The sequence below is a fragment of the Lissotriton vulgaris genome, chromosome 4_1, assembly GCF_964263255.1.
Source record: "Lissotriton vulgaris chromosome 4_1, aLisVul1.2, whole genome shotgun sequence".
NCBI classification, from domain to species: Eukaryota; Metazoa; Chordata; class Amphibia; order Caudata; family Salamandridae; genus Lissotriton; species Lissotriton vulgaris.
In genome coordinates, this window is record NC_141691.1 from 1,950,294,832 (window position 1) to 1,950,319,318 (window position 24,487).

The 24,487-nt window shown below is 47.6% G+C and overlaps 1 protein-coding gene across 4 annotated transcripts in view; it reads right to left on the minus strand.

Moving 5' to 3' along the window:
• The window catches only part of AGO2 (argonaute RISC catalytic component 2), a 517,461-nt gene that overhangs the window by 471,432 nt on the left and 21,542 nt on the right, over positions 1 to 24,487 (minus strand). The window lies entirely within an intron of this gene.

Consider the following 24,487-nt stretch of genomic DNA (forward strand, 5'->3'; position numbering starts at 1 on the left):
GGCATAGGCTGTCTGTTGCAGTCATATTGTGGCTTACCAAGAACAAAGCGGAGTTAAGAGCCCGCCCATTGATCATTGTTGGTTTCATTTCGTTATCATTAATTTGACTGCTTCTTATTCATATCCAATCTTGTGTTTGTCGCTCCCCTAGAGCATTGCCTCTTTACCATCTCTGACCGGTTGGCATCGATGCCTACACTGCTTGCTATTTAAGCACTACTTTTTTTTCATTTTGTGTGAAGCACTCCATTAGGAGTAGATGTTTTTGTCATCTCCTTCGTGATTATTTCTTCCGCTGCACTCCGTGTTACTCTCTTGCCTGACTGCTCCTCCCTGCCCACCTCCATCGAGCGTGCCTGTGTACTTCTGTGTACTTCTGTGTGACCACCTGGGCTTGCCCCGAAGCGGTCGCTCACCCACGCTCCCTTCCTTGCTGCCTTGATCGTGTGCCTCATCCCTGCCTGCTTCCCTGCTGCCTGAACCCGTCCTGGTATCATAGCCTGCACAGTGCGATTTGTGACCATTTGTACAGCTTTGCCGAATTAAACGCAACGTAGCCAGCGCATTTAAAAATAGAAATTGTATCTGCTTATTTGCATAGTGCACGTTAGCGCTGCTTTGTTGGGAAATAAAATTGCCGCACACTGCTAATTAATTCATTGCCGGTCCTCGGCTGTGCCCCGTTTCGCTTTCAGTATTAAGCAGCCATTTTGTTGTTGTTGTTGTGGCCACTCCTGACCCGTGTCTCCTCCCCGCTAACGCCTCCCAGCTGACCCTCCCTCGCCCCCGCCCCTTCCACCATCCACATATGACAGATGCCATTGCGCGCAGCGTTCACGCGCAGCAGTCGCGCCCCATGCGCGCCGAATGTGCGCCAAAGGTAAGCCCGTCTACGCCCGTCCGCGCCTGGACCGCGCCCAGGGCCAGACCCCCTGTCCCCTGCAAACCGCACTCCTCCCGCATAACGTTTGACGCCGCCACCCTCCTAGCCCTCAACCCCGGACGCACTCCACAATGCTACGAAGCTGCCCCAGGACGTACCCACGGTCCCTTCGCCTGCCATTCCTGCAAGTTCGCCTGCAGCAAGACCCACACCAAATCCACGACCTCCAAACACAGCTCCGACTCTAACCACCTAAAATGCATCCTGCTAAACACCCGCGCGATCCACAAACACGCCACAGAACTCTGGGACCTACTCGACACTGCGTCACCGGACATCGCCTTCCTTACAGAAACCTGGATGAACGCATCATCAGCACCAGACATCGACATAGCCATCCTGGACGCTTACAAGATCATCCGAAAAGACCGTACCAACCAAACAGGAGGCGGCATCGCCATCGTCCATAAGAACAACATCAGAATCACAACCAGCTTCGACGACTATTTTGCAACCGCCGAACACCTCCACTTCCAGATCCACACCGACCCCAGGACCACACTTAGAGGCACCCTCATCTACAGATCACCAGGAACCCGTAAACAATTCAGCGAAGGCATCACCGACTTAATCAGCCTACATGCCCTCCCCTCCGAGAACTACATTCTACTGGGAGACTTCAACTTCCACCTAGAAAAGAAAAACGACTGCAACACCACCACCCTTCTGGACAACTTGGCCACTCTCGGACTCAAACAACTTGTTGACACCCCCACCCACTTAGCCGGACACACGCTCGACCCTATCTTCACCTCCAGCAAACACATTCTTCTTCAATCATACCACAGCTCTCCATTGGACGGACCACAGCTGTGTTCACTTCAGCTACAAAACCACCACGACTCACAACCCCCCACAACCTGCTCCTCGAAGAAACTGGAACAAAATCACCACCGACCAACTCCTCACATCACTCAACCAAAACCCTCCAGCCCTCTCATCGGACCCAAACGAAGCTGCCACCAAACTCAAACAATGGATCACCCACAGCGCTGACTAATTAGCACCCCAAAAAAATCACCAGATCAAACAAGGTAGCAAAAAGGCCCCTTGGTTCAACGATGACCTTAAGAATTCCAAGAAAGTATGCCGTACTCTCGAAAAACATGGAGAAAAAACCCAACCACTGACAACATGACCACCTTCAAGGCAGCCACCCGCAAACACCACCAATTGATCCAATCCACCAAGCAATCAGCATTCAAGGATCGACTCGACAACAACGCCCACAATAGCAAGGAACTATTCAATATCGTCAAAGTATTTACCAACCCCACCGCAGCCTCAAACGACATTACTCCCTCCCAAGACCTCTGCGACTCTTTATCCTCTTTCTTCTACAACAAAATCGCCGATATACATAACAGCTTTAAGAACATTTCGAAAGAACAGCCCACCCCACCCACTTCCAAACCCGAACCGCTCTCTAACAACCTTAGTGCCTGGAACCCAATCACCACTGAAGACACCATCCGCCTAATGAACTCCATCCATTCAGGTTCGCCAACCGACCCCTGTCTCCACCACATCTTCAACAAAGCAGACTTCATCATTGCACCCCATCTCCGTGATGTCATCAACTGCTCCTTCAACTCCGCTACCTTCCCAGAAAGCTGGAAACACGCCGAACTCCGTGCCCTCCTGAAGAAACCCACAGCTGACCCCTCTGAACTAAAGAACTACCGCCCCATCTCCCTCCTCCCATTCCCTGCCAAAGTCATTGAGAAAGCCGTTAATAGCCAGCTCGCCGCCTTCCTTGAATCCAACAACTCCCTCGACCCCTCACAATCCGGCTTTCGAGCCAAACACAGCACCAAAACCGCCCTCATTGCAGCGACAGATGACATCTGAACGCTTCTGGACAATGGAGAAACAGTTGCCCTCATCCTACTCGACCTCTCCGCCGCCTTAGACACAGTCTGTCATAGCACCCTCATACAACGCCTCAACCCAGATCTTTTGACTGGGTGTGAGTGTTTGATTGATTCAGATGCTCCGTCCATCACCATCCCCTTTTGTACCGCTTTTGGCCACCATAAGTGTGGCAGGGTAAGCTCAGACGTGAGTCCCTTGCTCACTTTGCCACTGAATTCAAGCAAGCCGGGCTGAAGACGGCTGGAATGCCAGAATCCGGTCCTCTGAAGCTTGTTTCCGGTCCAGGGAAGACCTGGCTTGGCAGTTCCGGCTGGACTGTTCCCATGAGGCACAGGGTCAGACTGATTTCCATATGGCCATGTCTGAACTGGGGTGGCAGAGTGGGCTAAAGAACGGTGATGGATTAAACCCAGATCTTTTGACTGGGTGTGAGTGTTTAATTGATTCAGATGCTCCGTCCATCACCACCCCCTTTTGTACCGCTTTTGGCCACCATAAGTGTGGCAGGGTATGCTCAGACGCGAGTCCCTTGCTCACTTTGCCACTGGATTCAAGCAAGCCGGGCTGAAGACGACTGGAATGCCAGAAACCGGTCCTCGGAAGCTTGTTTCCGGTCCAGGGAAGACCTGGCTTGGCAGTTCCGGCTGGACTGTTCCCATGAGGCACAGGGTCAGACTGATTTGCATATGGCCATGTCTGAACTGGGGTGGCAGAGTGGGCTAAAGAACGGTGAAGGATTAAACCCAGATCTTTTGACTGGGTGTGAGTGTTTGATTGATTCAGATGCTCCGTCCATCACACCCCCTTTTGTACCGCTTACTATGAATGTCAGCGCATGTCTGAAAGTGGTTCAAATATTCAAACAGACAAACATTCAGCTAGCCAGGATCCAGATGGCATACCTTGCTTTGAAGCATTGTGAAGAGCTGTGCATGTATTCTCATCTAGGTGTGCTCACAAGTGTAATGGGGGGCAGTGACCATTTTCTGACCACTGAAGAGGATAATGAGATTGTTAGGAAAACATAAATATATGCTGTACCAAATAAGCCATTGGGAAATGTTTTAACCTACTTACACGAGTGCTTAGAGATATCATTTGAACAAGTTTTGTGTTTCTGAAAATAACTTCTGTGGGAGAAACTATTTTGTCTGAAACATTCTTAAAAATGTTGCTATTATTGCTGGAAGTCTCCCAACTCTTTGCTGCATGTCTCTACAATGTCACTGACCTCCCCTGGGCGATGCTAGGCAGCTAGGTGAACCCTTTCATTGCTCGTCCGAAGGCAAATTGCATTGAGATATCAGTAGAGGATTCAACTCAATCAGATTTTTGCTGGTTCCGATACAACACAGTGTATCATTGTCCAACAAGCTCTGAACCAAATTAGATGTATGCAAGAGTAAAATACCTTACTTAGGTTCTGGTACTGGGCAAGCATCTGAATAACTGGTCTAATGCTTGGTGGCCAGATAACCATGGTCCCTTAACATCCCCCAAGCCCAAGGGTAAGGACCTGGCCATCTGTGGGGGTCTCTCAATCGCAACTGAATAGGCTCCAACGCGTGCAGCACTGCTCGGTCTCCCGTGGCGAGCCTCTATCAGTTCTGCATTGAAGAAACAGCACTGGCTGCCAGTAAAATAGAAAGTTACCTTTAAGGCTCTCTGTTATTGTTAAAAGCACTTTACTGCCAAGGCCCTGCCTATCTGCAGGATATGGTTACTCTCTATGCTCCAAGCAGAACTCTGAAATCATCTGCAGCCACACTGGCCTTCGTTTCCAGAGCCAGGAAAGCTAGAGTTGATAGTTGCGCCTTCAGTTACTTAGCTCCCAAAATGTTACATACAATAAATTAAAAACGAAATTAATTTTCAATCACACCAAAATCTGTGCCTATTTAGAAACCTTAGTTCTACTGATAAAATTGTGGAGCACCTTTTGGGGCCCTCTCTGTTGTTCAGCGCAACCTGAACAATAATCTATTGCTGATAATTTAAGGAAGCAGCTTTGTGAAGTTATTATGTGCTAATAAAATGTGTGCAAATGTGTAGCAGCTGTGTTGTGAAAATCAACATAATGTGGTTTGTGCAATGCCTGTATCAAACTGTAACTGACACCGAAAGACAGGTGGGCAGAGAAGCGATTGTGACATTGTTGACTTAGCAATGCTTTAAGGAAGGGGTTTCTATTACAGCGCCTACAAGGTTCTTGATTCTGTCATTAGTTCCGAAATCGTTTCTTCCACTGCGGCAAACAGGTATCTATCTTCCTGGTGACAAGTTCCGTCTTTATTTCTGCCCAATAAAAGATGTGTACATCAACATAAGTATGTTCAGTGTGTGACAGGTACAAAAACATGCTGGAAAGAGGATATCAAGATGTGTGTACTTCGATACACAGATTGCTAAAACAGTAAATGGTAAAAAGGCCTGGGCCATTCATTGCAAGCTTGGACTTTTGTCTCTCAAAAACAGGACTGTAAATTTAACAGCAACAATAGTGGTAAAAATATGATTCTTAAATCGAGATTGTTCTTTTACAAGGCATTTCTGGAATACTTTGTATTAAGGTAAAATATTTAGGGGTACGTAGAGAACTTAGGAACAAAGTCAGTGTTCCCAGCAAACGCAATGGGGTCAACACAATCGACCAAGGGATACTGAAAACCTCTAATGAAAAAAAAATGGGAGTAAAATCAAAGTTGAAAAAGATCTCTATTCCGAAAAGTTGAGGCTTTAGTAATCTACGCACTTACAATTATGTACTAGCTTGCAGTGACACCAAAGAGAAGTATGTGCTGTTTGTAAAAAATATGACTATTAGGGTCACTTATTGCTTTAAGGATATCCAGTTAAAGGTGGGTAGAGTTACAGCAAACTCAGGCAGGCAGTATCATAATGAAGGGAAGCTATGGCCTTGCAAGTTTGAGGTAATTGGAAAACCCTATAAGAAAGTTTTTTGCATTGAATTGCCACTATCAAAAAGGAGTGCCGGACTCTAAAATTGGACAGGACTCACTAATAGATATTTATATATTTGTTTTATATCAATTAAATGTGATTGTAATACGCGCATAATATGTGAAATGTGATGACTGCCTTTATCTTTATTCTTATTTTCAGTTCGTAAGACACTAGGTTTGTTAAGCAAACTTGTATAAAAACAATAAACAAACATAGAAAGGCCTATCGAGACAAAGTTCCTAAAGGGAATAAGTGTCCAGTGTTATTTATCAAGGCATGCAAGACTTACCCTTATCTCTTCCAAGACAGCAAAATAGGGAGCAGCCGCTAATTCAACAAGACAGTCTTTGAAAATTCTGGTTTCCAAAGATAAGGTACAGGACCAGTGGCAACCACGTACCTCAAGTAAATTAGCCACTACGTTTTGCGCAAGATATTAAGTATTGTTGTGCTATAAGGGATATAACCTTTACTTTAATAAAAAAGAAAAACTTTAAAGTCACAAGCTGCTGCCTGTTCTGAAACATCTTCTGCATAGACAGGGTACGGAGTCTGTGCACCAGAGAACGTCAAATTATGGCATATAATTCCCTATTTCCTGTTCTCTCTAATATCAATTTCCCGCTTTACGTTGCATTTCTTTGCTGCTCTTCCTCATGCAAGTGCCTCTACCACAACACAACAAGCATGCCACCCCGAAAACCCATTTGTTTAAATATCAGGCAATTTTAAGTGCTCAACATAATCTCAATGTCAAAGCATAATCTTGTGGTAATTCAATTGATGTTTACAAACAACCAACGCAGTGTTTATGGTATTGTGCATTATAGAGGACGTACAAGAAATGCAAGAGGATAGAGTAGTTACCGACAAGTAGGTTCAGTGCTCAGGGGTGCTAGAGAGCCAGAGAGCCAGAAGGTGGCACTCCTATGAGGCTCTAGCAAACCGGGAGCAACATACGTCCGAATCCCCTGTCACAAGGTGGAAACATCATGCCAAAGTACAATCCCAGTTCAGTCGGAAAATCGCGAAGTCGCTGAGGTGTAAGAAACACAATGGCCGCACAACTGAAACGGAGCAGCGCATTTCCTCTCTTGAAGACATATCGTCCACAAGTCAAGATCACCTTCCAGGCATGGAAAAATTTACTAAAAATCAACGCAGCGAAAAATGAGGACTTAGAAGCTCGCTTGTGCAGAAATAATGTGCACATCGTGGGAGTCCCAGAGTCTATAGCCACGGGACACCTGGAGGACTATGTAGAGCGAATGCTGCTGGGGCTTTTTGGCACAGAGGCGTTCTCTAAAGTTCTGGTGGTGGAGGGGGCGCATTGTTCCCTCTCATCTAGGCTGCTGCGAGCACCCTCCACCTCATCCTGACACCGCTTCTTAATTACAAAGATCGCAACGCGATACTGAAGCTGGCACAAGACTAAAAGGAGCTGGTGCCCGCTAGCGACTCCACTATGGGACTCCGAGAAGCTGGGTAACTTATGGATATCAAAGGGGTTCAACAAGTGGGAACTTATCGGGATCTCGCGCATCAAAGACCTCTGGGATAAGAGGGAGGTGAAATCCATTACCTCATTGGATTTAGCAAACACAGAGCACTTTCGTTATACACAAGCCCATCACGCATTACGATCCCTTCTGCCAAAAGGGACCAATCTTCCCGAGTCTTCCCCACTGGAGGATAGAATATTAGATGGCCATCTTTCCGAAAAAGCTAGGTCCTTGATATACAAGAAGTTGATAAATAACATGGTAGATCCTCTCCAAACACAACGGGACAGATGGATGTGGGATGGTATTGAGATGGACGACGAAGAATGGCAGGAGGCAATATCTTCCCCAAAAGCGTCTGCAATTCCAGCGCGACTTAGATTGGTGGAACACAAAACCTCATACATTCCTTTTGGCAGAAAGTACACATCACATTCAATGCAGTACTGACCGTCCACCTTCACCCAGAGGCCCGTAGGTGCCTTCTAAATGTATGGGAACCTACGGATTTGAACGCTCACCTGACGCAATGGGTCATACTGGGGATAATGTTTGCAAAAAGGAATATCGAATAGCTATGGGGTTCATCTCACTCACCCACAATAGAGGCCTGGGAAAAAGACCTTGGCTGGTGCATAAACAGAGAAAAGACCGTTTATGTGGCATGGGGCTGCCCCTAAAAATGGTCTCGCATATGGATCCTGTGGAACTCGTACCATGGAGATATATGCCAACCGACACGTAGTATCAAATATGATGATCCCCTCTCCTCGTAGCCTTTCCCTACGATGTAATATTGTCATTAGCTCTCACTTATTGTCTCCATAGTGTATACTTTTGCCATTTCCTCTGTATCGTGTATTTGATGCCGATGTATGTTAAAAAGATTTATAAAAAAAAGTTAAAAAAGGAGCTGGTGCATGAAGGTAACAGACTTTCCATATATCCAGACTGCACTCTGGCAGTGCAAGAAGCAGGAAAGAAGTTCCTCCCTGTTAAGTGCAAACTCCAACAGGCCAATATACAATACTCAATACTCTATCCTGAATGGCTGCGACTCCCCTACCGCGGAAAGACACAGATTTTTGCAAACCCTCAACAAACACAAGATTTCCTAAAAATGTGGCACGCCGATCGCCTGCTTCTAGGGACATAGACTCCAGACGGCAAGCTCCAGCTCCTGAAGAGTAATAAAAGGTGGATGGTACATGCAAAGCTGCCACTTCCACACTCGATAAGGCTAGGCAAATAATAAGCTGTAGGCCTTCGCAAACATGTGCATGCCCTCAACGACCCGATTTCCAATAACTCTTGACTATACTATGTCGGAAGATGATTCTGAGCTCAAGGAGCGCACCACTCAACACGGACTTCCCCCGAGCACCCTCGCAAACGCGAGGTGCACCGGCGGCTTCCCTGGCGACCAGCGGATCATTCAGTAACGTTGGTTAGCTGTTATGCCCCAACAACGACGATGCCACTTACTTTGATAGACACTGGGGCAGTGTTCTAGAGCTAGGTTCCTCCTTCATTATATGGGGAGACGACTTTAATCTAGCTCTGAACCCACTGACTGACCGTGCACACGCACTTCCCCCTTACATCCGCAAGCAAATAAACACCTCTCCGGCATCATGACAGATCACCAGCTCTTTGATGCATGGAGAACCCTTCATCTTATACGCAGGGAAGGTACCTTTTACTCTAGTGTGCATGCCAGCTGGACCCGTATAGACTTTTGGTTGCTATCTAAGGGGCTGGGCACATGGCTTTGTGAGGTGACGCACTTGGCGCGCACCCTCTCGGTCCACTCCCCAAGGCTGATGAAACTGACCCCATCAGGTAGTGAGTCCCTGTATCGCTCTTGGAGGCTCCAACCCACAACTTTACTAGAAAAGGACTTTTGCGAAGAAATTCGCCAGGAAATCCTCGAATTATCCCTCGTAATGTAGACAGCGTCTCATCACGGGCTTGCATATGGGAAAACTTTAAGGGTACCAGGCGGGGTCTCTGTATTGCCAAAGGCTTAGTGATTCCACAATAGAGGGTAGACCTCTAAGAGTAGCTTATCAAATACGATTCTGAGGCAGAGCGCGAATCGCGGGTTCGTTCCAAATATCACACAGCTAGGACAAATGTAGAGTGTGAACGCTCTGGTAGAGCCTTAACAAAAATACTCAGACTCCCCAGATTTGCTAATCAAATATTAGACAAAGTCGACGAAAATGGAAATAGGAATACAGATTCACAAGAAGTCCTCAATAGCTTTACTAAATACTACACACAATTGTATAGCACGCACACACTAGTCAGCTGATATTGCTTCCTACATGGAAGGCACGCCCTCGGATGGATTAGGGACTCCTGCAGGGAATTCCTCAATGTCGACATTGAGGACAAGTTCAGAGCCACAAAAATGAGCCTACGCTCCAGAAAGGCATCGGGCCCTGCCGGGCTGCCTGCAGACTTCTATAAATGTTATATTGACCAGCTGGTCCCTACCCTCCAACAAGTGTTTGAAGAGGCTAGGGAAGCACAGGTCCTGCCCATGACCATGCAGCAAGCTTTGATTATCTCCTTACTCTAGCCGGGCAAGGACGCCACCACATATGAGTCCTCTATAGACCCCTGTCCCTGATTAACTGTGACACCAAGATATTAGCTAAAGTCATTGCAAATAAACTGACCTTACTGATTGAGGGATTTGTGCTGCCGGACCAGGCGGGGTTCATACCCAAGAGGGTCACATCCCACAATCTACGGACCACATTCACACTACTGCAAGATGTTGATCGGGACATCTCTGCGGCCGGGATATTTTTGGATGCCACAAAAGCTTTTGATTCTTTAGAGTGGGACTACATGTTCACAATACTACAAAGAATGGGTATAACCCACTCTTTCATAGCAAGGATAAGGCTACTCTACTCTCAGCCGGAAGCCACTATACAGATTAATGGGCTATATTCTACCCCGACTGCTGTCTCAAGAGGCACCCGACAATGGTGCCCTCTTTCACAGTTACTCTTTGCTTTGGCTATCGAGCCTCTCGCGGCCAAGCTCCGGCAGCACAATAGAGAGTATGCTACACAATATCATGTGTGGCAGATATTAGTGTCACTATATGCAGACAATATCACCCTATACCTTCGAGAGCCACACATCAGCCTTCACCCTATCATCCGAGAGTTCATTCGGTTTGGGGACCTATCTGGAATAAACATCAACTGGGATAAATTGCAGATTTTTCCTCTTACGCCTAACACTGCTAAATTCTCCCTAGACTTTTCCTTAAGATGGTGCGAGGCGGAAATAATGTACCTAGGGGTGGTAATAACACGAGCTAGGAAAGAAACGGTTCAAGCCAACTATGGCACAGCCATCGAAAAGATAGCTAACTGGGTGATCCCTGTGATCGCGTTGCCACTTTCATTAGCAGGCAGAGTAGCACTGATGAAGATGATTGCCTGACAAAACTAATATATCTATTTATTTATTTCCATACCCTATAATCCGGGACGCCCCTTCTTTCACACCTATAGATCGCTGCTTATTAAACTAGCGTGGAGTGGGAAACAACCCCGGGTGAAATGGCAGACCAGGACTCAACCATTCTCCAATGGAGGATTCAAGGCCCCAGATATGGAGCTAAATTTCATTAGTGCCCAAGCTCATTTTGCCATATACTGGCACCACCCACTGCCATTCATGCCGCATCTGGCGGTTGAACAGGATACATGACGGCCACACCCATATCCTCCTTCTTTGGGACGCGTGTCCCCGGCGAGGGAGTTGCTTACCACACGGTCACATGCGCCAACAAAGCTTGGAAGCACCTGGCCAGGATAGTAAATAAGTCTGTGCTATACTACCCGTTACTGCCTGTCCTGTACCTCCCCCATGCTCCGGTCACTCACGAGGCTGTATGCAGAGAACTGTTCCGTAAAATAAATATCCATACATGGGGAGATCTGTACCTGAATGGCACGTTTAAGGATCGACAGGAGCTTCTGGCAGGAGAGAACATCACTTCGCTGGAGGTATTCTTATATATTAGACTAAAGAATGGAATTAGAGCCAATATCCCCGACTTCCCGCAGAAGCCCCCTATGCTAGATGCATTGCACACTATGATGAAAATGGCCGGACAGGCGCATGCAGTGTCCAGAATATATCGCACGGCACTGCTGGAAAAACCGCAATCGAACCACGGGGCAAGGACCTTGACTCGCCTCTGACCGATAAGCTATGGTTATAATGCTGCTCAAAAACAGAAGCCATTACGGCAAGCAGCCGATTGAGGATCATACACTTTAAATTCTTACTGAGAGTTTATTATAGTTCAAGTTCAAGTTCAGGGATTTATATAGCACACTACTCACCCAGAGGGTCTCAAGGCGCTTGGGGAGGTGGGGATCATTTTTTGTCGAATAGCCAGGTTTTGAGTTCTTTTCTGAAGGAGATGTGGTTCTGTGTAAGGCGGAGGTGAGTGGGGAGTGAGTTCCAGGTCTTGGCCGCCAGGTAGGAGAAGAATCTTCCTCCCATGGTGGATCTTCGGATACGCGGGACTGCGGCGAGGGCTTGATTGGAGGATCTTAGTTGGCGGGTGGGTGTGTAGAAGGACAGTCGAGTGTTAAGGCATTCGGGTCCTAGTTTGTAGAGGGCTTTGTGTGCGTGGGTGAGGAGACGGAACGTTATTCTCTTGTTGACGGGAAGCCAGTGGAGGTTTTTCAGGTGTCCGGTAATGTGGTCTTGGCGAGGGATGTCCAAAATGAGTCTCGCTGATGCGTTTTGGATGCGTTGGAGTTTTTTCTGTGATTTGGCTGTGATTCCAGCGTATAGAGTGTTTCCGTAGTCCAGCCGACTCGTGACCAGTGCGTGGGTGACAGTCTTTCTTGTATCGGGGGGGATCCAACGGAAGATTTTTTTGAGCATACGAAGTACGTTAAAGCAGGAGGATGAGACTGCGTTCACATGTCTGGACATCGAGAGTGAGGAGTCTAGGATGAAGCCAAGATTACGTGCGTGGTCTGTGGGTGTGGGTGCTGTGCCCAGAGCCGAAGGCCACCATGAGTCGTCCCATGCAGAGGGGAGGATCCTAGGATGAGCACCTCCGTTTTGTCTGAGTTAAGTTTTAGGCGGCTGTGTTTCATCCATTCGGCTACTTCTTTCATGCCTTCGTGAAGGTTCGTTTAAGGGGTGTTAGGGTCTTTGGTGAGGGAGAGGATTAACTGGGTGTCGTCAGCGTAGGAGATGATGTTGAGGTTGTGTTGGCGCGCGATGGATGAGAGTGGGCTCATGTAAACGTTGAAGAGGGTGGGACTGAGTGATGATCCTTGTGGTACGCCGCAGATGACTTCGGTGGCTTCTGATTTGAATGGGGGAAGTCGGACTCTTTGAGTTCTCCCAGCGAGGAACGAGATGATCCAGTCCAAGGTTTTTCCTTGTATGCCGATGTTGCTGAGACGTTGTGTGAGGGTGCTGTGACAGACTGTGTCGAAAGCGGCGGAGAGGTCGAGAAGAATGAGGGCCACTGTTTTTCCGTTGTCCAGTAGTGTCCGGATGTCGTCTGTCGCTGCAATGAGGGCGGTTTCGGTGCTGTGTTTGGTTCGAAATCCTGACTGAGAGGGATCGAGGGAGTTGTTGGATTCAAGGAAGGCGGTGAGCTGGCTGTTGACGGCTTTCTCAATGACTTTCGCAGGGAATGGGAGGAGGGATATGGGGCGATAATTTTTTAAGTTCAGATGGGTCTGCTGTGGGTTTCTTCAGGAGGGCGCTGACTTCGGCGTGTTTCCAGCCTTCTGGGAAGGTAGCAGAGTTGAATGAGCAGTTGATGACATCGCGGAGATGGGGTGCGATGATGGAGTCTGCTTTGTTGAAGATGTGGTGGGGACAGGGGTCGGTTGGTGATCCGGAGTGGATTGAGTTCATTAGGCGGATGGTGTCTTCAGTGGTGATTGGGTTCCAGGCGCTGAGGTTGTTGGATGGCGGTGCAGGTTCTGATGGAGGTGGGGAGGATTGTTCGTGGGGAATGTTCTCGAAGCTGTCGTGAATGTCGACAATTTTGTTGTAGAAGAAGGAGGATAGCGAGTCGCAGAGGTGTTGGGAGGGAGTAATGTTGTTTGAGGCTGCAGTGGGGTTGGTGAATTCTTTGACGATGTTGAAAAGTTCCTTGCTGTTATGGGCGTTGTTGTCGAGTCGATCCTTGAATGCTGATTTCTTGGTGGATCGAATCAGTTGGTGGTGTTTGCGGGTGGCTGCCTTGAAGGTGGTCATGTTTTCGGTGCTTGGGATTTTTCTCCATGTTTTCTCTAGGGTGCGGCATAGCTTCTTGGATTTCTTAAGGTCATCATTGAACCAGGGAGCCTTTTTGTTACCTGAGTTGATCTGGTGGTTTTTCAGGGGTGCTAGTTCGTCAGCGCTGTGAGTGATCCATTGCTTGAGTTTGGTGGCAGCTTGTTTGGGTCCAATGAGAGTGTGGGAGGGTTTTGGTTGAGAGATGTGAGGAGTTGGTCGGTGGTGATTTTCTTCCAGTTCCTTTGAGGAATAGGTTGTGGGTGGTTGTGGGTCGTGGTCTTTTTGTAGCTGAAGTGAACACAACTATGGTTCGTCCAATGGAGAGCTGTGGTGTGATCGAAGGAAATCCGTTTGCTGGAGGTGAAGATAGGGTCGAGCGTATGTCCGGCTACATGGGTGGGGGAGTCAACCAGTTGTTCGAGTCTGAGATTGGTCAGGTTGTCCAGAAGGGTGGAGGTGTTGTTGTCGTTTTTGTTTTCCAGGTGGAAGTTGAGGTCTCCTAGTAGAATGTAGTTCTCGGAGGCGAGGGCATGTGGGCTGATGAAGTCAGTGATGTCATCGCTGAATTGTTTACGGGTTCCTGGAGGTCTGTAGATGAGGGTGCCTCTAAGTGTGGTCCTGGGGTCGGTGTGGATCTGGAAGTGGAGGTGTTCGGCAGTTGCAAGGATATCGTCGGAGCTGGTCGTGATTTTGATGGTGTTCTTATGGACGATGGCAATGCCTCCTCCTGTTTGATTGGTGCGGTCTTTTCGGATGATCTTGTAAGCGTCCGGGATGGCTATGGCGATGTCGGGTGCTGATGATGCGTTCATCCAGGTTTCTGTAAGGAAGGCGATGTCCGGTGACGCAGTGTCGAGTAGGTCCCAGAGTTCAGTGGCGTGTCTGTGGATCGAGCGGGTGTTCAGCAGGATGCACTTCAGGTCGTTAGAGTTGGAGCTGTGTTTGGAGGAAGTGGATTTGGTGTGGGTTTTGATGCAGGAGTACTTGCAGAAGTGGCAGGCGAATGGACCATGCGTACGTCCAGGGGCAGCCTGGAAGCATTGGGGTGTGCGTCCGGGGTTAAGGGCTAGGAGGGTGGCGGCGGCGTACGATATGCGGGAGGAGCACGCTTTGCGGGGGGGATCAGGGGGTCTGGCGCTGGGCGCGGTCCGGGTGTAGACGGGCTTACCATTGGCGCACCTTCGGCGCGCGACCGCTGCGCGTGAACGCTGCGCGGGGAGACATCTGTCATATGTAGGTGTAAGGGGAGGGGCGAGACAGGGTCAGCTGGGAGGCGTGCGCGGGGTGGAGCTACGTCCTGGGAGGCACAACAAGCCACAAAATTATTGCTACTGGGGGAAAACGAAACTCGGCGAGCCTGGGGGCAAACAAAGCACAATCGGGTCAAACACAACAACAATGCGTATCCCCTACAGCGCAGCACAGAGCTGTATACACGAACAATGCACAGATACCAGCTGAAAATGTTCCAAAGCGATCTATGCAGGCAGCGGCAGTATTGCGGGGGAAGGACGTGCTGTGGAATCAGCTGGAGGCGCTACGATACCGCAGGGTAGTTTATAGGCGCTTCTGAGTCACCAATCCTTAGGAGCGTGGAGGGGAGCGACCTCTTCCCAAGCAGGTCAGGAGAGTCCTGCATTATACACTCATAATGCTACATAAATATAACCTGCGAGATGATGATTGTTGGTTGAGGCACCGACAGGAGGGGGCGGGTTTTTTGCACCATGTATGGCAATGTTGTGCGATCCATAGCTACTGGTGGGAGGAGATTGCCGCCCTCTCTACCATGAGTGGCGTATCTCTTCCTGTTTCCCCCTTGAGACAAGGCCCTGCTTCCATGCCCTCAAGATTCTGAGGAAAATCTTCTAATGGCTCCCAAGCAGCACCCGCAAACCAGTCACACTACCTTATCACAAGCAAACTGGACTACAGGAACCCCCTCTATGCCAAGATTCAAACACTAAACAACTTACCAGACGACGGCAAGCCATTCAAATCTTGGCAGCCAGTATAGATTCACTTAATCTTCCACATTGTGCACACAGTACACCACACGTCAAGAAGCTCCAGTGGCTCCAGATACAGAAGCATGCTCAGTCCAAAAAACTCACTCACACCTTCAAATCACTACACAACACTGGCACAGCTTACCCAAATAGCTGCATCTCCTTTCACAAACCAATTAGACAACTCCGCTCTGCTGGGGGCCTACTCGCCCATATCCCACGTATACACAAAACAAGCCTTGACGGGCGGGCCTTCTACTTCCAACCTAAAAGGTCTGGCATTGAAAAAGAGGGGTAATACTGCCCTTACCTCAAACAAGATGATTGGAAGGGTGCAATACAACTACAGCAGATGACAACTCCTTAGATTAATGCAACAGAAGCATGATGGATATTCATGCATAACAGGCAGGAGAATGGATTATTCAGCAGAAGATAGGATTGATTGCTGATTCAAAAGATGCGGGTACACAGAATTATGCAGAAAAGTATATTACATAGGCAGGCAAGCAGAGGCAGACAAACATCTATACAAAGATAGATAGTGATATACACAAACTGACACAAAAATACACAGATTGACAGATACACGTGCAACATTGATACGGACATACGTCCACACAGACTGACAAGTGATACATAAAGAAACAGGTACATTGAGAGACAGACATTTACATAGAAGCAGACAGAAAGACATACAAATACAGACTGGGTTGCAAAGACCGACATAACGTACATACAAATGCATGAGAGCCATACATATATAGACAGAGGGACAGATTAACAGAAACTCAACTGATCCAAGAGTTAGATGAGCAGATTGAAGAGTGGGTATGCATTTTATATTTCCTAAATATATACAAGTATGTGGTGATCAGTTGTGCGTATATTGTAAATGTGAATAAGTGTAATCCATGTAAATCTGTAGGCACAGTTTGTGTATGTGTGGTGTGTAGTACATGTCGCCATTGCACGATCAGCATTTGGTCGGGAGTGCACCAATCGCAGATCTCATTAAATCTTTTTATCAGCCTCTGCTACTCGTTCTATTCTGTCTGCCCTCCTTCCACATAGAGTGATAACCCCTCGAAAAGAAAAAACACAGTATTCTCGATGAACGGGCCAGAAGCAGCCACATTCGCTTCAACTACACTTGTAAATGTAAATGGCTGCCTCCTATTTCATACAAGACAGAAAAGAGCATTTTCGATATCTTGGTTCCCATATGGGGGTTATGGATAGGACTTGTTAGCCACTCACCTCCACCATACAAAAATGTGAGCACTGCATTACTGCTTCTACTCTTCTTTTGCTGGCTCAGACTGCTTGTGTCTTCATACCCAACTGTGTGAATACCACCTATCATCATGTCCATCACTATAATTTATTACTAGGTCTGTCTGCTGGTTTACCAAAAGCGCTACACACACATGTTCAATAGTAAAATTATTGATACGGTTAAATATGCAATTTGTACTACACATTTGTACCACAAAAAAATTCACTGAGTTCTAACCTAACATCCAAGAATACACTAAAATGTTGTTTATGTATATTTTTCCCCTATGTATCTTTCCGTTTCTCAAGCCATACCTGAACCATTCATTCAAGGACAGACCATCCAAGCACTAACCTATACATGCAGCACCTACCAAAACATCGAAATCCCCTTCCACTTATCCATTCAAGTACTCGTCTAGACATCCATGTACTCATCCAGGAAGGCATCCAATCACTCATCCAAGCGTTAAGCTGCAAACATCCATCATTCCAATAATCTATGTACCCAACCACTCAACCATTCATTCATCCCAAACGACACCATTTCTTCTTAATGCGAACATTAAATGAATGGGAGAATCATTGTAGTTCAGACTCATACAAGCACACTCTGGATATAAAGGATAGAAGCATGGGTAAACACATAATAATGTGCACTTTCTCCATTGTGCCTGATGCAATTAAGCAGATTTCACAAGACTTTTTTTAAATGTACGAAGAGACTGTACACAATTGGGTTGCTTCCTGTTGAAAAGAACATTGGCAGCTATCTCCAGGAGCCATACTGTTCTAGCTACCCATATCCATACTTATTATTTTCAAGGGTGCTGAAACTCCAACTACAGCCTCATACTTAAGTCCTTCAAGGGTGCTACTGATGCCTCACATTTTGCTACAATTGATTTAAATGCTGCTGGTTCAAAACATGAATGTTGCAACACCACTTCCAAAACACACCATTTACCCCCTTTTCAAATTCCATGTTGTTGATTTGTTTGGTTGCACATGCCAGACCTCAACTTCATATTTTAAAACGTCTAGCCAATGCATGTGGAACACAGCCACTGCAAGACATAACAGCAGCTGATATTAGACTTTATGTTGTTAATGCTGGGGCCTCAAATGCTCAGTCACACACCGGAGCAGCCTGATGGGGTGCTAGGAAAGACTGACAGACATATCATCTCCCCAAGACCCCAGAGAGTATTTATCCCACCCTGGTTTCCACCCACTACCCTGCAGTGTAAGGATTCACACTTATTCCTAGAGCAGCTCCATAAGATACTTCCAGTCCGTCCTGAGCTGTGGACGTTATGTGCAGGTTTCACATTGCATCATCTTGTGTGTGCCTGGGAGTCGGAGGATGGCAGCTCCATGGACCAGGAGACCCATCCCTGCAAGGCGGCTCCGGTACGGCTCTCTGCAGACTTGTGCCGGGGGACACCCACCTCAGGTGCTGCTTTGTTTACAGATAAACCAGGAACCAGAGTGGTGTTCATAGACAGCGAGTAAGTTGAATAATGAATTTCCAACAGACGGAACCAGTGCACTCCAACGCCACTGAGTGATTTAGTTTCAAGGAGACGTCCATCTTAGGAGTAGGAAATTGCGGAGCTTACCAGCAGTGTTGTACCTGTCACTGCTGGCACAAATAGCATGCCGGGCTATTGGGTTTTTTTGCGCGTCAACTCTATGGTTATTATAGTTTGAGGTGCCAGGTTACAGGCATTGGGCAGGGCAATGGGGGATAATAATACACTTACCAAAGCATTTTATGAACACTATACTGAACATAAACTGCAATGAAACTATTTTTGAGAAGACCAACTATTGGCCAATTAAATGCTGTACTACTGGCAACCAACATGTGTGTGGAGCCACAGCCCTTCTCTGTAGTATTCCTGAATGCTCTTTTTTAGGTTGTCTACAAAAGGTCAAGCGACAGCTGCCATGTCAAACCAGACCAAAAAAAAAAATACGACGCCAGTGTGGTCTGAGAAAAGATAAATGGGGAATGTGAGCCATAAAGAATTTAGTGGGTACACTAAAAGATTTTAAGCAGGAGTAAGCAAACTAAGGGAGGGCAAAAAAGTAGCCGGAAAAAGATAGTGCAAGGAATAACAGGGCAGGATGCGTAAAGGAACTCACACAAAGGGCAAAAGGTTTACAGGGCTTTTCTCCTACAGAACTGAATGTAAGATATTGGATTTAGATTATTTTACTACACCGGACATAGTCTGAAGGTGGTTTCACTAAGTAAGTTTATTATCTACGCCTGCACAATCCTCAATATATTAGATTAACAAAAGAAAGCTATACACTCCACTTGGACACTTTAATCAACACATATATTCAAATAGAAGTTCTAGCAGCCATAAAAACTCAACCTGAATGACGTAGAAATATCAATTCATATGTCAGGAAGGTGCAGAAGCACGTGCAGCACCAATAATTTTCAAAAAGCACGGAGGCTTCCAGCATATGGCTATGTTGCATCATCTTGTAAACCCTTCCCAAAGGTCCATGCAGGTTCTATACACAATGGACTGTGTGTTTACATCCAAATATCGTCCCTATCCAAGAGTTCTGCCCTCTTGCATCCTCGATTTGCAATTGCTGCTTTAAATTCTGCCATATACTACCACCGTTTGTATTTTATGTGAGCAGAGAAGCTCTCCATGGAGATTGTATATTCAAAAATGTAATCCAAAAATAAATATCAGCACCTTAAATTTGTGCCTGCGAAAATATTTTTTTTTAAATAAACGGCTTGCTCTGCTTCACACTGAACGCTCATCAAGTGATCATTAAGCGCTGCAGGCCCAATGTACTTCGTCTACGGTTGCTGTTGCAATGATGATGACATGTTTCAGGTGCAACCCATGCAGCTTAACATTGCCACCACTACGCAATTTGCAATCTGTAAAGCCAATACGATGGGAGGAGGGTAGAAATCTTTATTTTATTTTGGCGAGCAAAAACTGAAGAAGGAAATAAAAGTAAATATTGATACAGTAAGCTTAGAATGCAATTAATTAACCTTTCTTCCTTTAGCGCATGGCTGTCAATGTTCCAATCATTATGGTCTTTAGCTGCCGGCTAGGCTAGAACACAATATAGGCCGGACTAGCTGAGACTGTCCTAAGGAGGACGGACAATACCCATCTAAACCCTTCATGTGTTTGCAATTTATCTCAAACAACAGCTCTAAAATGGCTAGACTGTGTATAGCTTTTCTGGCGTAAAGGGTGATCTTCAACAAGGAAAGCTGTACAGGTAACCACTGAAGGCGGCAAGTGCAGGGCCTAGAGCTCCCCACTTTAGCAACTCTATTCAGTTACAAGAGGGCGTGGCTTGGTCGGCTGCAAGATGGCCGCACTCTGAGTCGGCTCTGCCAGCCAAGCTTAATAATCCGGCAAAATCCTGCAGGCATCCTCACCTAACCTGCACATATCGCTGATTCCTGACTCTGCTTCACGAAAGGCGCCGAACCATTGTGCTGCCGTCTCCCAGCTGGGTCCTGCGAGGGTCAGCCTTTCCTACTCTGGGCCGCAGTGGACTACTGGTGCCGCAAACAGCCGATGCACGCTCCGGGGACGACGACCGTCATCACCGGGTGAGTGGAGCCGCCTCTGTGGCTTTGTTGGCGGGGTTGGGGGCCCGGGGCTGTTCCGCCCGGCCCGGGGTGCCGTGGCATAGGCACTATCGCTCTATCACCTCCTTGGCCGCTTCCTGCGGCCAAGGAGGTGCTGGCCGACGTTCTGCCCAGCCAAGCGGGCGCTGCCCGTGGCTAACATCTAACTGCCCAGCGCCTGGCCCATCTGCTTAACCAACATCCCTCGGCCCTGGATCCCCCCCCCCGTAGGCCGTGTTGCGGGGATCAGACCTCGGGCCTGCTGTGGCACCGTTGAGCCTCTCGCCCGACTGTTCCTAAGTTGGGGGGTGTAGCATCGTGCTACAATAACTACAGACACACGTGGCTGTTATAACTGGAGCTTTATTACATACTTGTTGCTCCTGCCCTGTCCCTATCCTAACTGACCCTTTCCTGTGTCTGCTCCTCCTCTTCCTCTGGCCCCCTAGCTCCGCCCACTCCCAACTACTGGTGTGCTGACTTCACAACATCTCCCCCCTTTGTAACAAAACAAACAAACATACTGACTTCTCAGTCCATCTCCACTATCAGTCTCTGGGGTGGACGTATGTCGTGATGAGTGTTCGCTAATGGTTCGTCTTTGAATAGACAAGCTCTGTTGCTGATGTCTGGAGGGATGGGGCCTTGAGTGTCTGAGGTGCCTATGGTGAGCTCAGTTTGATATCGGCAGTCTGTCCTCCATCGTGACTCTTGCTCACGTGACGCTCGGCCTCTTTTCCACGGGGATGTTACTCTAGTTCCCTTCCAAGTATCTGCCTGTATTTTTGCTTCATTTTGCCTTGTCAGGTCGAGACCAACACTGTCTTCCTGCTTCGAGTCTGGGATGCCAGCCGGTGGGGTATGACCTGGGGAGGCCATCTTGGTATGACTCGGAGATTGATTGGTTGCCTCGGGTTGCTTCTCCCACTCCTGCTCGCGCCTAGACCAGGCAAGCCTTGGAACCGGCTGGGTAGTTGTGTGTTTCGTTCTTATCCGATGATGACTTGGCTCTCCTGGCGTGTCCGACTTCCTTTGCAGATCGACTGGTTGGTCCGTCTTTATTTGAGTGCTACTGGCCACGATATCGGTTTCCATTTTGTAGGCCCAGGACCAGGACCTTCGAGTCAACCTTGCTGCCCCTACCCGGGGTGACGGTGTAGTCTTTGCGTCGCGATGCACCTGTGCTCGATGTGGCAGGTTGTCTGGTGGAGTGATCGAGTGTGCATTGACATTGGTGTTAGACACGTTGCTCTTGACGGGAAAAGTGTCTCTTGGTTCGCTGATGTGTTCAGGTGCTTGGCGCCATGGCTGTTGTCGGGACCACGACTCTGTCGACTCAACGGATCGGACCGAGATGCTATCTGAGTCAGAGGGGTCCTCCCTCACTTCCCGCTGAGAATGTTTCTTTAAGAATGTTGCGTGTGGTCGTTGTCGAGACCACGATTCTCCCGACTCAAAGGATCGGACCGACATGCTCTCTGAATCAGAGGGGTGCTCCGTTAGTCTCCTCTGTGAGTGTTCCTTTGGGAATGTCTTACCAGGTGGTCTTTGGAACCGGGTAGTCCATGACGAGCTGCTTTCCGTCTCGGAATTGCCTTTGCAAAGCTTCTCCGTGTGTCTTTGTCGTAACATCTTCAATGTTGTCTCATTTGGGAGATTGTTTGAAGATTCCGTGCTTGTTCTTTGTGCTTGATCCCAGGCGTTTGCCTCTTCGTTCTTCTCGCCTGATGTTACCCATCCACGCTCTGTTTCTACATTGTCGCGGGGCCCAGGGATGTTTTGAGGCCCATGACTGCATGGATCTTTTCTTGCTTGTTGTTGTTGTTGTGCGGGACCAGTCCGTCTTGTGTGATCTGGTTCTCCTCCCCAATTGTTTGGTGATCTAGTGTCTCTGATCTGTTGGTGGAGCATCCTTCTGCCAGCTGTTTCCTCGGACTCATCTTCGCTCCTTGGTGATTGATGTTCCGGCGTCGATTTCCTATGTTGATCACTGCAGCTCCTTCTTCTATGGTTTGTCTTTCTCCCCCACTGGTTGTGCAAAATGTCATTTTGTCCAGGAGTGCAATCTGTCCCACTGGACGCTCCCTCTTTATCAGAGTAACGTGTGTTATGCGGTGACTGACTTCTTGAGGGACTCCTGGAGGATGGATGATTCCGGGGAGTTGTTCTTTGGATGGTTGACTCTGAGTATTCTTTGGTTCTCTCTGAGTGGCCGGACGCTGAGTAATCTGACTCTGAGTATTCCTTGTCACTGTGCCTCCTCCGCTGTCTTTTTTGTCTTTTCTCTGTGCCCTCTCTCTCTCTCTTTTTGTGTTTGTTGGAATTCTGGGTTCTCTCTTCCCAGGTATTTCGAAGTTTTGTACTCAGATGCACATCCCTCAATTTGCCTCTTGTTTGGACTTGCATCCCAATTTCAGCTTTCTTGACGATTTCTTTTAGCGACCAATGTCCTCTCAGTATTTTGTGTCTTGTTTCGGGGTTTTCATAGCCTTCAATTATTCGGAGCCGAACAGCATCCTCATTCGTAAACGTGTTGAAATGGCAGCCTTGAACCAGACTTTGCAACCGAATGATGAAATGCGGCAATGGTTCGCCTGGTTCCTGCCGTGCTGTGTTGAAGACCATGCGATTATGATCCACCTCTGCCTGTGCATTGAGATGGGCATAGAGTTCCTCTTGGAGTCTATCATAAGTGTCTGCTTCTTCCTTGGAAAAAGTTCTAATTGGGCATCGGCCCCCGGGACCCACCAGATGGAGGAGTAACACTAGACATTTTCTTTCTCTTTGCTCACCGTTGGCTTTCAAGAAATCGTCCAATGCTTCCAGCCACCAGTGCCGTTTGAGGCCCTGAATCCAATCGTCACTCCGTGCCACTGGGGGCGATACTTCAAGATGTGGATTGAAACATTGAGTTACGTCTCCTCCCGCCCTGAGAGAAGGAGGTCCTGATCGGTCGTAGAAGCGGGGCATTGTGCTGTCCACTTTTCCTCGGGTTTCAGGTGCTTCAGTTGGTGTTCTAGCTTGAGCTTGCTCACTAGTCCTTCCTTCAGTGCACTCGCGTTCGGTCAACATTGCACCCCTGAACTTGTCCATGGTTGGTGACAATGTTGGATTTCACTTGCTTGTTGTGTGTGTTCATTGGCTACCCCACACGTGCATTGGCTCGTGCTCGTTGCTGATTCCGTTGTAATTACTTATGTTTTGTCCTTGTTTATGTTTGTTGCTTCCTCTATTTGATGGACGCGCGTTACTTCATGACATTCGCCACTGCACATTCGCTTGCGTATCTCACTGTTCGCGTTTCCACCCGTGCTGATCTTTGTTTTGTCAATGCTTGTTCGTTGAGTCACTCTTGTGGTTGCTCGTGCTTGTTGATTGATACACTCTCGTGTTAGCATGTGCTTATTCTGTTTGGTTGCCAAGACTTGTGCAGTGTTGTCCACGTGCCGTTGTCCCCGCTTACTTCTTTGCATTTACCAGCGCTTGTTTAGTTGCACACACCAAGGCTTGTTGACTTGCACTTACCAACGCGTGATTGTTTGCATGCACCAGTGCTTGTTTACTTGTCTTCGCCAGTGTTTGTTTGGTCATTGCCAGTGCTTGTTTCCTTTTGTCCAACGTTTGTTGATTTACATGTGTCAATGCTTGTTGATTGGCACGTAACAATGTTTGTCTACTCGCATGTATCACTGCTTGTTTGTTTGCATGTATCAATGCTTGTTCACTCTTGGCCAATACTTGTCCTTGCAGGCACCAATGCTTGTTGACTTCCCTTTACCAATGCTTGTTTGGCCTACGCCAGTGCTTGTTTGTTTGTCTATATCAATGCTTGTTTCCAGACACTGCTTGCCTGACTCCAATATGGCCGCTTCTAGTTCTCACACAGGGGATGTCCGTGGCTGCCTGACTTAAAGATGGCCGCCGGGCTTGAAATCTCGTGTCTCCCAAGATTTGGATCCCTCTATTGACTTTCAGCAATCTG